We start from the raw sequence: 11,634 nt of genomic DNA, 5'->3' as shown, positions 1-11,634 counted from the left end.
AATGTCCACTATATATAGATAGTGGAGAGTCAACGCATGAGATGAATATAAACAATAAAGCCAGAACTCCATTAGCGAAGACTTCAGTAATGATCCAGTGATAATCCAGGCTTCTCTAGGGAAGTTAAGTGCTAATCTAAAATCTTTATCTTATTCTTTTTCTAAAAAAATGTTTTAAGAGTTTCTTTATTTATTTTGAGAGAGAGTGAGCAGGGGAAAGGCAGAGAGAGAGAGAGAGAGAGAGGAAAAGACAGAGAATCCCAAACAAGCTCCACACCCTCAGTGCCGAGCCCAATGTGGGGCTCTAACTGAAGAACTGTGAGATCATGGCCTGAGCCAAAACCAAGAGTCGTACGCATAACCGACTGAGCCACCAGGCGCTCCTATCTATTCTTAACCTTACCTACAACCATCACTCTGTTTCTCCTCATCCTGAGTTATTTTTCTTCATAAGATTTTTCACATCCTAAAAGTATATATTCCCTGATTTACTTATTATCTGTCTCCCCCCAAGAGAATACATATTACATAAAAGCAGGGATCTTGATCATGTCTGTATCTCTAACAACTAAAACTACTGCCAAGCACAGAAGAGGCCCTTGAGAAATAATTTCAATGATTTCATTTTCTTTTCTTTTCTCCAAACACCCAATTGCAAGAAGGAATCTACATCTGAAATCCTGCCCCATGTATTCCTTACATACACGACCACTGTGACCCGTTGTAGACAGAGTGTAAACAACTAAGCACACAATATATGAAGTGGTACCATGAGAGACAAAAAAAAAACCTAAGCAGAATGAAGCGATTTCCTCAAGGCCTTACATACACCACATACATGTACCATTCTGATTTCTGCCTCTGTGGTATTGCTTCAGCTGCTTCTACCATCAGAAATACCCACCTCTCTATCTAAATGTTACCCCCTTCCAAGTTCTCACTCAGGTTGTTTTTCCTGAGTTATATTGACTTTAAGAGCTCACAGTGACTCTGCCCTTTTCTAAACTGAGTGGCACACACCCACTAACAGTGCCTCATAGCCCTGCACTTAACTATAAGTGATTTAAAGTTTTCTTCCTCTTTCCTGAGAAAACTTTGATGCTCCAAGTGTATCATAGGTTCCTGAAATACAAAACCATGCTTTATGATTCTCTTGAATCCCTCAAAGTATCTAGCACAGTGTTAGGTACTTACTGCACATTCAAAAAATCCCTGTATGTGAACTGACAGATTCCCAAATTGAATCCCACCTCTGCTGCTCTGGTAGGATTCCATTTACACCCCTCACCCCCCACAAGAAAAATCTGTTTCCTTTTGCTCCCTCATCGTTCCAAGTGCTCCTCTATTAGAATGACTTTCCAGCTGCAAAAAGCCAAAGCATTAGTATCTCAGATAGGACAGGACATTGCCACGGACTGTGACAACAGCAACTCAGAAGGTGGCATTATACCCAGAGACATAAACCAGAAACAAGTCATCATTCAGAGTATCTTAAAGAGAAAACAAAGGGGGGCACAAAACCTAAGAAACACCTAGAGCACCTCATGAATTAATCTGAACCCTTTACCAGGCCAAGATCTGATGAATCAGTCTCTACCTGAAATGCTGCCCAGTTTCAATGACATTGTTGCAGCTTTACCTGAACTTGTCTGGGTGACATTCTAGTACTGCAGCCAATTCCAACTTCAGCGTCAGTGCATGCATCAAACTGACTAATTCCACATTCTGAAGTGCTCTGGGTTCCTGGCAGCTCCAGAGAACAATATCAATGCCTTTATTTTGCTTAAGTGCAGGAATTAAAAAAAAAAAAAAAAAAAAAAAAGCTAAGATGGAACTCTTGGAATGAATTCTTTGGACAGACTTAAAGACATCATGGAGAACATAAATTTTCTAATTCAAGAGCCATAACACTCCAACATTGACTTTACATCATCCTTATCCCTTCCATGTTTTATACTTTACCAGTCCTCTTTAGAGTGAGTCTAAAAGGAAAATGAGAAGATAGTTTTCACCAACATAAGTTTTATTTCTCACAAAACCATGATCTATAAGCCATACTCAGCAAAACATGTGTGTTTTAATTCCATCTTCAATTAGCTGGCGGTAAGTGCAGCTCTCCTCCAGTTTCCCAACTGTAGACTTACCTTTAGCCTCTTGGCTATTCTCTTAGCCTCCAAAGAGCAGGTCAAGGATAAAGCAAATACATAGTTTCAAGCTACTGATGGAAAAGCAAGCAATTCTCTATTGCTTGAGAATAGAAACATTTTTTCTTCTTTGCTGTTGTTAATCTTGGAGTACATGACCCTAGAAGGATAAATGTCACTGCCCTCAGTGCTAGCTACATCTCAAAATGAACAAAAACTCTTAAAATCTGTAACCTTTGCTTTGAGCTTCAAATCCTAGGAATTAGAGATTGGTGAAAGTCAGAGACCAGCTCAGCCTGGGGAACTGAGTTCTCCTAAAGTGGGAGAGCTAGCCTTGGTACCTCTCTGGATGTACTCATCTCAAAAATGTTGTCTCCAATTACCTCTCTCATATATTAACATTTATCATAATTATTACTAATTCACTCATTTGACAAATAGTATTCTGATAGAGTACTGAATTGTCTTCACATAAGAAAATACTAATAGTGTATTAGCTCCCTAGATGGCTTAGAAGCTTATACCCTGCCGGACATGCAGAGAAAAGTCTTTCTTAAGCCCCAGGCTTAACTCAACCTGATCATCCAACCCAGTTGCCTTACAACAGAGAGCAGTTCCCCACTTTTGCCCAAGGGTGGTTTCTGAATGTCATGTGGGATAATGTGACACTCTAAGTAAGACACTCTCAGTAAGACGCTGAGAGTAAGACACTCTCAGTAAGTAACCAACCAGCCCCCTCCTATTTACACTGGGCCTGAATTTTGCTTTGTCCTGGTCATTTTAGCTCTGTGTACAGGTATTAGAAAGCTATAATAAATACTCCTTCCCTCCATCTTTAAATTGGAGTGTCATCTCTACAACTTACCTGCAAACTGTATCCTCCATAAGGGCAGGAAGTACATCATTCTATCTCCAGTGTTTAGCACAGAACCTGGCCCTTAATATTTGATGAATGAATGAATGAATGAATGTGTGCATGAAAAAAATATCCTTTGGTTCCCAGGCCAGTGAGAAGTCCATCAAGATCTCACTCCACAGAGTTAGTGTTCAGGTTCCTTCTTAGCCAGTACTACCAAAGTCCCATCATAAATTTTCAGCAATTCATGGCACTAAACACCACAAACAGCATGGACAATGATCCATAAAATAGATCAGGCAGCAGAGAGGGCTTTGCTCACTTAATCACTGTGGGGTATAGGGTTCCAGCAACATACACTAGGAAAGCTGAGTGGAAGCTACAAGTACTAGACTGCTTGTGTTCCCTGCCCCCCAAATCCTTATGTTGAAGCCCTAACCTCCAGTGTGATGACTGATATTTGAATGTGGGGTCTTTGGGAAGTAATTAGGTATAGATGAGATCATTAGGACTGTGGGTCTTCATGATGAGATTAGTGCCCTTATAAGTAGAGGAAAAGAGCTTGCTCTCTCTCATGGGAAGACACAGCAAGAAGGTGGCTATCTATAAACCAGGAAGAAGGTCCTCACCAGGAACCGAATCTGCTGGCACCTTGATCTTGGACTTCCTAGTCTCCAGAAATGTGAGAAATAAACTTCTGTTGTTTAAGCCAACCAGTCTATGGTATTTTGTTATAGCACTTTGAGCAGATTAAGACATAGGGCCATTTCCTGGTTATTTAAACTGTCCCTAGAGGCAGGAATCTAGAAGTTAGAGCAATGGCAACAAACTAGTACCGGGGCAATAAGGAGCACTCATAAAGAATTTGGGTTTGCTATCAGGGCCCAGCTCTGCTCCTTGGGCAAGTCACAACCTGTTTCCTCATCTGTACAATGGGGCTAATAATAGTACCTATCTCAGGATTGTTCTGAGATTTAAATGAAGTAACACAAACACATTTCCTGACACTCCTAAGTGCTCAGTCAACAGTATTATTTTTATAATGCTGAAGCCAGACTCATGCTCTAGTTATAACTCCTTCTCATAGGGTCTGCTGATCAGAAGAAGCGGAAAGATGTGGTAGACTGAGCCCTGTAGCAGTAATCATAAGCCCTGGAAGTCTGAGTCCCTGTTTTTGACATTTTCTCATTGTGACTGATAAATGTCTAACCTTCAGTAACCCTAAATTCCCTTCATCTGTAAAGAAAAAAAAATCCATATGATGATGTCTGTTCTCTAGGCCTCCATAGGATGGCTGCAAAGTTGCATTTGACAAGGAACATAAAAGCACTTTGAAATTTGTCCAGCAGAGGCTCACACAGGAATACTGAAAGAGGTAAATTTGTCAATATTAATTAAATACCTCTAAGACTCTAAAACAATGTTTTTCAAACTTTTTGACTGCAACCTATTAGAAGAAACGTATTTTACATTGCAAACAGGCACACATTCATCACTAAAATAAAAGCCTAACAAATAATTCTTATGTTACTTTGCTACTTTTAATTAGATTCTTTTTTTATCCCTTCCTTCCTTCCTTTTCTTCTTCTGCTCTTTTCTTTTCTTTTTCTTTGCTTTCAATATAGGTCATTAATTTCACAAGGCATGGTCCTAACTGGGCATCAAAATAATTTTAAAAATCTGATGCCCATGCCCTACCCATTGAAATTCTGAATCAATGGTTTGTGGTGGGGCTAAGGCATCTGCATTCTTTTTTTTTTTTTTTTTATGTTTGTTTATTTTTGAGAGAGAGAGAGAGACAAAGTATGAGTGAGGGGGGAAGGGCAGAGAGAGAGAGGGAGGCACAGAATCCAAAGCAGGCTCCAGGCTCTGAGCTGTCAACACAGAGTCCAAGCTGAGCTCGAACTCACTGGAGATCATGACCTGAGCCAAAGCAGGAGTTGGATGCTTAACTGAATGAGCCACCCAGGAGCCCCTGAGGCATCAGCATTCTTAAGAGAGCCCCAGTTGATTTTATTGTGCAACACAACTAATGGTTTCTAGCTCACAGCTGAAAAAACCACTGTGTTATTTACATCCTGGTCTGCTAAACGCTCTCTGCACCCAGAATGGCTGCCCTGCCCCCACTCTGCAGAAGCTCCACTGGTAACAGTGAGTGGATTACTCACTCAAGTGGCTTCAGTGTGCACCAGGAGAACACAGAAAGGCAAGGGGATCAAAGCAGAGCCTGGGCCTTAGGGGAGGCCTCTTATCTCCCCCCAGATGGCTGGTAACCCCATACAGAACAAAAACTGGAGTGGATTTGGACAATTCTTTTAAAAGTAAAGGGACCTCTACAAGAACTTGTTGCTTGAGTAGGAGGGATTAAGGAAAATAAAGGGAACCTGCCAGACTTTGCTCAGAGCCTTCTCATAGAGCAGAGAAAGCTCTGAGCAGGCATACACAGGGGTCTGAGAGGACCCTGGAGATCAACTTGGTTAGAGAGAGCTTCTCAGCCTGGCTCTCTCCTTCCCAGTTTAGCCCCAATAAAACAGAGAGTGCTTCCATCCTCAGCTCACCTTCCCTATACATAAGAAAGGTCTGGGGACTGACTGTCCTGTTTATCTGGCTAGAGTCATATTCAGCTGCCTAGCAGAACCAGGGCAGAACCAGGGCAGAACCTGGGCCAGAATGAAGAAGGAAACACAGGGGCTAGAGGTCATAAGTCTGTGTCTCTGTCCTATTCTTGGACGCACAGGTGGGATCAGGAAACCTGGATTGGTTCTGTGTACAATGAGTTAAATAACCAAAGCCGTCTGTTTGCAGCGTAGCCCCTAGATTTACTAGCCAGACATGATACTAAGAGTTACCATTTATTGGGCACCTTGTGTGTACTAAGCACTTTATATACATTATCTCTTTTAATTCCACAGTATCTCTTCAGACACAAGGTTTAAGGATCTCACCCAGGGTTGTGCTAGGATGCTAGTGCAGGTTGATGCCCACTCCAGATCCCAAGCTCCAGTCCAGAGTTTCTTAGCACTATTGACATTTCAGTTGGTAATTCTTTGTTTTGGGGAGCTGTACTTTGCATTTTATTATGCTTTACAGGATCTTTGGCCTCTACCCATTACATCCAGTAACATCCTTTCCCCCAACAGTTGTGATAATAAAAAATATCTCCAGAAATTACCAAATGTGGGGGAGGGGGGTATCATCCCCTTCCCCATTAAGAACCAGGACTCTAACCGCCATGCTGTCTTATTTCTTCGTACTCTATAAGTACATAAACCACTGTGACTCAGAAGAGAGACAGAGCTGGAACCAACACTACTATGGAAGGGATAATCAGAACACTCTAGGAAAGTACTGTACAACAATAATACCATTTTATGCTACATTTATATACCACATACAATACACATGTATTTGTGTAGCTATTATCTCCTTTCATGGCAAATGACTGCATAGCACGATCTAATTCCCAGAGTTAATCCACCTCAAAAATATGAACACCATTAAGAGATCTGTATATTTAGCCTTCTCCAAGAAATTGAGGGAAAAGAACATGTAGTGAAATCCATATTAATCCTTATCCCCATAAGCCATTAGGAGAAAAAAATTTTGCTAATGAATGGTCCTGAGGTAACATGTTATGTGAACTCTTGGAGGACAAGTCTGTTTCCATCTCTTGTCTCCTGCACACACCTGCCTAGAACAGAGAACTCTCACTAAAGGGCAAACATTTCCTGAAACATCTATTTCATAGCAACCTCTATTTGGTTGATTAAAGCTAAGATAAAATTATTTTCCCACATTTTTGCATCTTTCTAATTTATGTTTTAACAAAATTCCTAAATCAGAAAAAATTAACATCAATATTTATGAAAGACCCAAGAGCTTAGTGCCAAGTTATTCTTCCTTGCCATTTGACAAAGCAGATCGAAATTCGAGTTTAACTAAAACAAATGTGCACCAGAATCATCCTTTTTTTTTAAAAAAAATAATTTTTTAATGTTTATTTATTTTTGAGACACAGAGAGACAGAGCATGAACAGGGGAGGGGCAGAGAGAAGGAGACACAGAATCTGAAACAGGCTCCAGGCTCTGAGCTGTCAGCACAGAGCCCGACGCCGGGCTCGAACTCACAAACCGTAAGATCATGACCTGAGCCGAAGTCGGCCGCTTAACCGACTGCGCCACCCAGGCGCCCCAGAATCATCCTTTTTAATAACATGCCAAGAGAATGGTAGCTATTACATTAGAATAGTATTTGATTGATCAAGGAAAGTAATTATAGGAGGAGCTTTTAAAGTTTTTTTCCTTCAGACTTTCACCAAACTGTTATACTTAATACACAATTAAAATAAGAATGTTCATTTATTTTTATTTTAATTTTTTTTAATGTTTTATTTATTTTTGAGACAGAGAGAGAGCGCGGGCAGGGTAGGGGCAGAGAGAGAGCAAGACACAGAAGCCGAAGCAGGCTCCAGGCTCTGACCTGTTACCACAGAGCCCGACACGGGGCTCGAACCCATAAACTGTAAGATCATGACCTGAGCTGAAGTCGGACGCTTTACTGACTGAGCTACCCAGGCGCCCCAAGAATGTTCATTTAAAAAATAAAATCTGATTTCAAAATAAAGCAGCTAGGAGCGGTTGCTTTTTGAGGTCACTTAAAAATTTTCTAAGAAGATAGGAGAGTAAAAACAAAATGTTCTCATTCACATATTCATTTGCACAGCCCAACAAAGGGAATATCAGTACCTGGGAAATGATAAATTTATACATGCTCCAAAGGATTTTTAATATAAAACTATCAATAAACAACAATAATAACAAAAATAGGTAGGATCTATTGAGCACTTATGTGTCGGGCCCTGGACTCAGGGTTTTACATTCATTTCATCTTCATTAGGCACATACTCATTAGCATCTTCATTTTAAGGTTAGAAAACTGAAGCTGAAAGCTATGCCCCAGATCACAGCAAATCAAGGTTCAAACCATGGGGGTATGAAGCATTGTATTATATAACCTAAAAAAATCGGTAATTTAGAAGAAAAATGGAAGAAAAAAAGGATATGTTAATTTTTCACACTGTGTGCCCTGAAGTCCCAAAACTGAAATGGATTTGCAGAACTCACTCTCTTCCCCTTATTTCAATCTAGATCCTCTCACATAAAAACTCAAGTACCAGCCAGGCATTACCTATATATGGGGTAAGTGACTTTCTGGGTACCTTTGTTTTTCAGAGAAAACAAGTCTTTGTTTGTTTTGTTTTCTGTAAAAATGCACAGTAATGGAAACTGCCTGGTAAAGAGTATCTTCAAAGGGAAAAGAAAAGAAAGGCTTATTTTCTCCAGCCCAGTAGACCATTAAGGTATAAAACAGGTGACAGGACCAATTGTTTTTTTACACACATGACAGCATATACACCCCAATAAAGGTTGTACTTCAAAGCAATTACTTTCCAATCCTAAACACATACATACCTTTATTGGATGCCCCCTTTAAAACTGCCAGTCCTTCAAGAGGGACTTTCATTACTTTAATGGGCATACTTCCTATTACTGTCTCGATCCTGACCTCAGAAACCAGATTTGGTCCCACTTGGTTTGGCTCTTTCCCAACTGAGGGAGGTTTGCCATCATGGAGGCAATTCAGTAAATGTGTTACAAACTCTGAAGGCAACTCCAAGCCAGGAGCTCTAAAATTATGCTCAGCAATGACAGCATCACTAGAATTAGTCCACAGCCTGCCAAGATGAGGCTTCTGAAGGGGAGAAATACTCATCTGAATGTATAAATACTGGCATATTTATTTTAACATTTGGATAATGAATTGAAAGAATCAGCTAGATATGTCCAAGTAAATAAATATGCTGTGCAATAATGATACTGCAGATTTTGGTGCAAGGTTCTGAACACCCCCTTGATGAAAAAGAAAGAAAGAAAGAAAGAAAGAAAGAAAGAAAGAAAGAGTTTGTCCTGAAACGATACTTGCAAAATGAATAAATTGCTTTTCCATTAACTTGCACAATTATTGATGAGATTTCCTTTTCATGAAGAAAAAAAAAGAGGCCCAACGTCAGCTAGCTGCCAAAATAGCCCTTGGTCTTCCCAGGAAGCTTAAATCTCAGTGTGTGTCAGAAGATGGATCTATATCTACGGCAGAGAGGAAAAGGAGTGGGGTCATCTCTCTTCCCCTGCTCCTCAAAGCCCAGAAAACTTCCAATGGAGAAATCCACTCAATAGGATTCCTGGGGCCCTGGCTCATCTTGAATTAGCTGTTATACTGAATAATTAAACTAATTACCATACAAAATTAACCACAGGGATATGTTAATACACAACATTATTTAACTAATTGAAGGAAGTTGGATACCCAAAATAAACAACAGGGGAAAAAAATGTACTGGTCATTTGTTTATCTCTAGACACACATTTGGATACCCACCCACTGAGGTCCTAAACAGCCTAGTGCCCAAGCCAGATGACCTGGTGAAGGGTGTAGCAGCTCAGAGGTGAATACAGGCTGTGAACAGCGTAAGAGGGCAGTCAAGGACAGTCCACCTTCCGTGCAGGTATCTTCCTACTGGCGTTAGTAAAGGAAGTCCTCACCAACACAAACAATCCAAAACTGTACAAGACTTCTCGTGTTTACTCGGCCGTGGAATGCAGTGCATTTGTGGGCCGTGTGTCCCTGTGTGTGTGTGCGCGCGCGCGTGCACGTGTCCCCCCCCCCCCCCACCTCCGGCCCCGTTGCTGATTTTCCTCCAGTTTTTACTCATAAACAGCTAGCTTCTCACAGAGTATAGGAAAGTGGGGAGCAAGTAACACAAGTGGATCTAGAAATTAAATACACCTTTATTATGTGCCTTAAAAGCACACACAGACAGAACTTACGTGCACATTTGAAATCTCACTCCTTAACTACTCTTTTAAGCCCAGACTGTTCTCAATGGGTCCCTGGGCAAAATCACTTCTAACACAACTTAGAAACAGGAGAATGCAGCAAAGATTCCTTCCGGGCCCGCGGATCTCCCCCGGGTCGGTCTGTGTTCCAGGGCCCAGAGATGCACTGGAAGCTGCGGTGCCTTGGCTGGCTGCAGGTCCTCGCACCAGGTCATCGATATGCCTCTCCCTCGTCCCTCCCGCCCCCCATCTGGGGTGCACTGGTCTTGCTCCCCGGAGGGAATGCCCTCTGGAGGTTTCCATGACCCCGTTCCACCGAGAGGGTGTGTCCCCTAGGCGGAGACGTTCCGTGAGTCCCTGCCCCCTCCAGCCCCCTCACCTCCAGCCACCCTGATCCTCTGCCGCGGCGTTCCATCTCTCCGACCCCCTGTGCTACACAACGTAACCCCCGGCTCCCGCCACAATTCTGCTCCCGGCGCCCCCTCTCGGAGAAACCCCTCCATCTTTCCCCCGAGAAACCACGCGCCTCCCCACCCCCCGACCCTTTCCGGGGCTCCCCTCCCGCCCCGCCCGCCTCGGGCTTCCTCCCCTCTGCACTCCCCTCCGGCTTCAGTTCCCCTCCGCCCTGCGGAGGGCGCCCCGAGAATGCCGACAGGACACCCTCGTTCCGGCACCGAAGCTCCCCAACGTCGTGGTCCTGACCCCTCGGTCCTCCAGCCTCGGGCTCCGGGAGTCCCCAGCGTCTGGGTCCTGACCTGCCGCCTCACCCTCAGGGCTCAAGCTCTGAGACTCCGGGGCGCTGAGCCCCGGCCCCAGAGCTCGGCGTCGTCAATCTCTTGATTCTGGAAGCCCCTCGGGGCTCGGGGTGTGGGGCTCCCCAACGTCGCGGTCCTGACATCCCTTCCCCACCCCCCACCCCCTGCGCTCGCGTCCCGGGGACTCCCCAACGTCGCGGTCCAGATCCCCCACCCCCCCGGCTCGGCGCCTGCGACTCACCGGCAGGAGCGGCGACTGAGCCCGCGCGCGAGCCCAGCCCAGCCCGGCCCGCACTCCGGCTCGGGTTCCCGGCTACCAGCTTCCCGCAGGCGGCGGTGACTGCGGCGGGCACGGCACAGGGGAGCGGCCCGGGGGAGGGGACCGCCGGGGGCGGGCACCGCCCGGCTCCGCCCCTTCCCGGCCGGGGGCGGGATGCGCAGACCCGCGCGCCCACCGCGGCCCGGGTGCCGCCTCACCAAGAAGTTGACTGACACCTCTGCCTTCCACCTCGGGGTCAGACCCGCGCAGCCCCCTTTCAGCTAGACACACCCGAGGGCTTGAGAAAGAGACCCGTTAACCGCTGCCCCATCCGTTTTCAAGAACCCACTCCAGGAGGCCATTTCCGAGGGTTTTCTGGTTTTTGGTTTTGGGGGGTGTTTTGGGAGAAGGGGGAAGGCAACAACAACAAACTTCTTCTTTAGTCTCAAGACGGATTCAGATTCTGGCCTCTCAGCCACCCGCATCTGCACATTCAGGGTTATTCTGCCTATGAAGTCATGTTATAACGCACCAAGGAGGGCCCTTCTAGACACACATTTTCACACCCCTGAGATACACCCGTGAAGTACTCTCCCGTGATTATGCACCACAAAAACTTCTTATGCTGACAAGCTAGGAACCACTTCTATACCCCCACATCCTCAATCCACAGCTCAATAGCCAGACCACGGTATCAATGATCTACACATACAAGGGGGCAGGGCA

The 11,634-nt window shown here is 44.3% G+C and overlaps 1 protein-coding gene across 1 annotated transcript in view; it reads right to left on the bottom strand.

Moving 5' to 3' along the window:
• Positions 1–11,010, bottom strand: part of PAQR8 (progestin and adipoQ receptor family member 8) — a 44,270-nt gene extending 33,260 nt beyond the window's left edge. Inside the window, exon 1 of the mRNA XM_047860388.1 lies at positions 10,891–11,010. The gene's annotated coding sequence lies outside the window, so the exon portion shown is untranslated. The remainder of the gene's footprint in view (positions 1–10,890) is intronic.
• Positions 11,011–11,634: the final 624 nt, after the last annotated feature.

This window comes from Prionailurus viverrinus, chromosome B2 (genome assembly GCF_022837055.1).
Source record: "Prionailurus viverrinus isolate Anna chromosome B2, UM_Priviv_1.0, whole genome shotgun sequence".
Classification (NCBI taxonomy): Eukaryota; Metazoa; Chordata; class Mammalia; order Carnivora; family Felidae; genus Prionailurus; species Prionailurus viverrinus.
The sequence above is the reverse complement of the archived record's forward strand: the minus strand, read 5'-3'. Positions and strand labels throughout refer to the sequence as shown.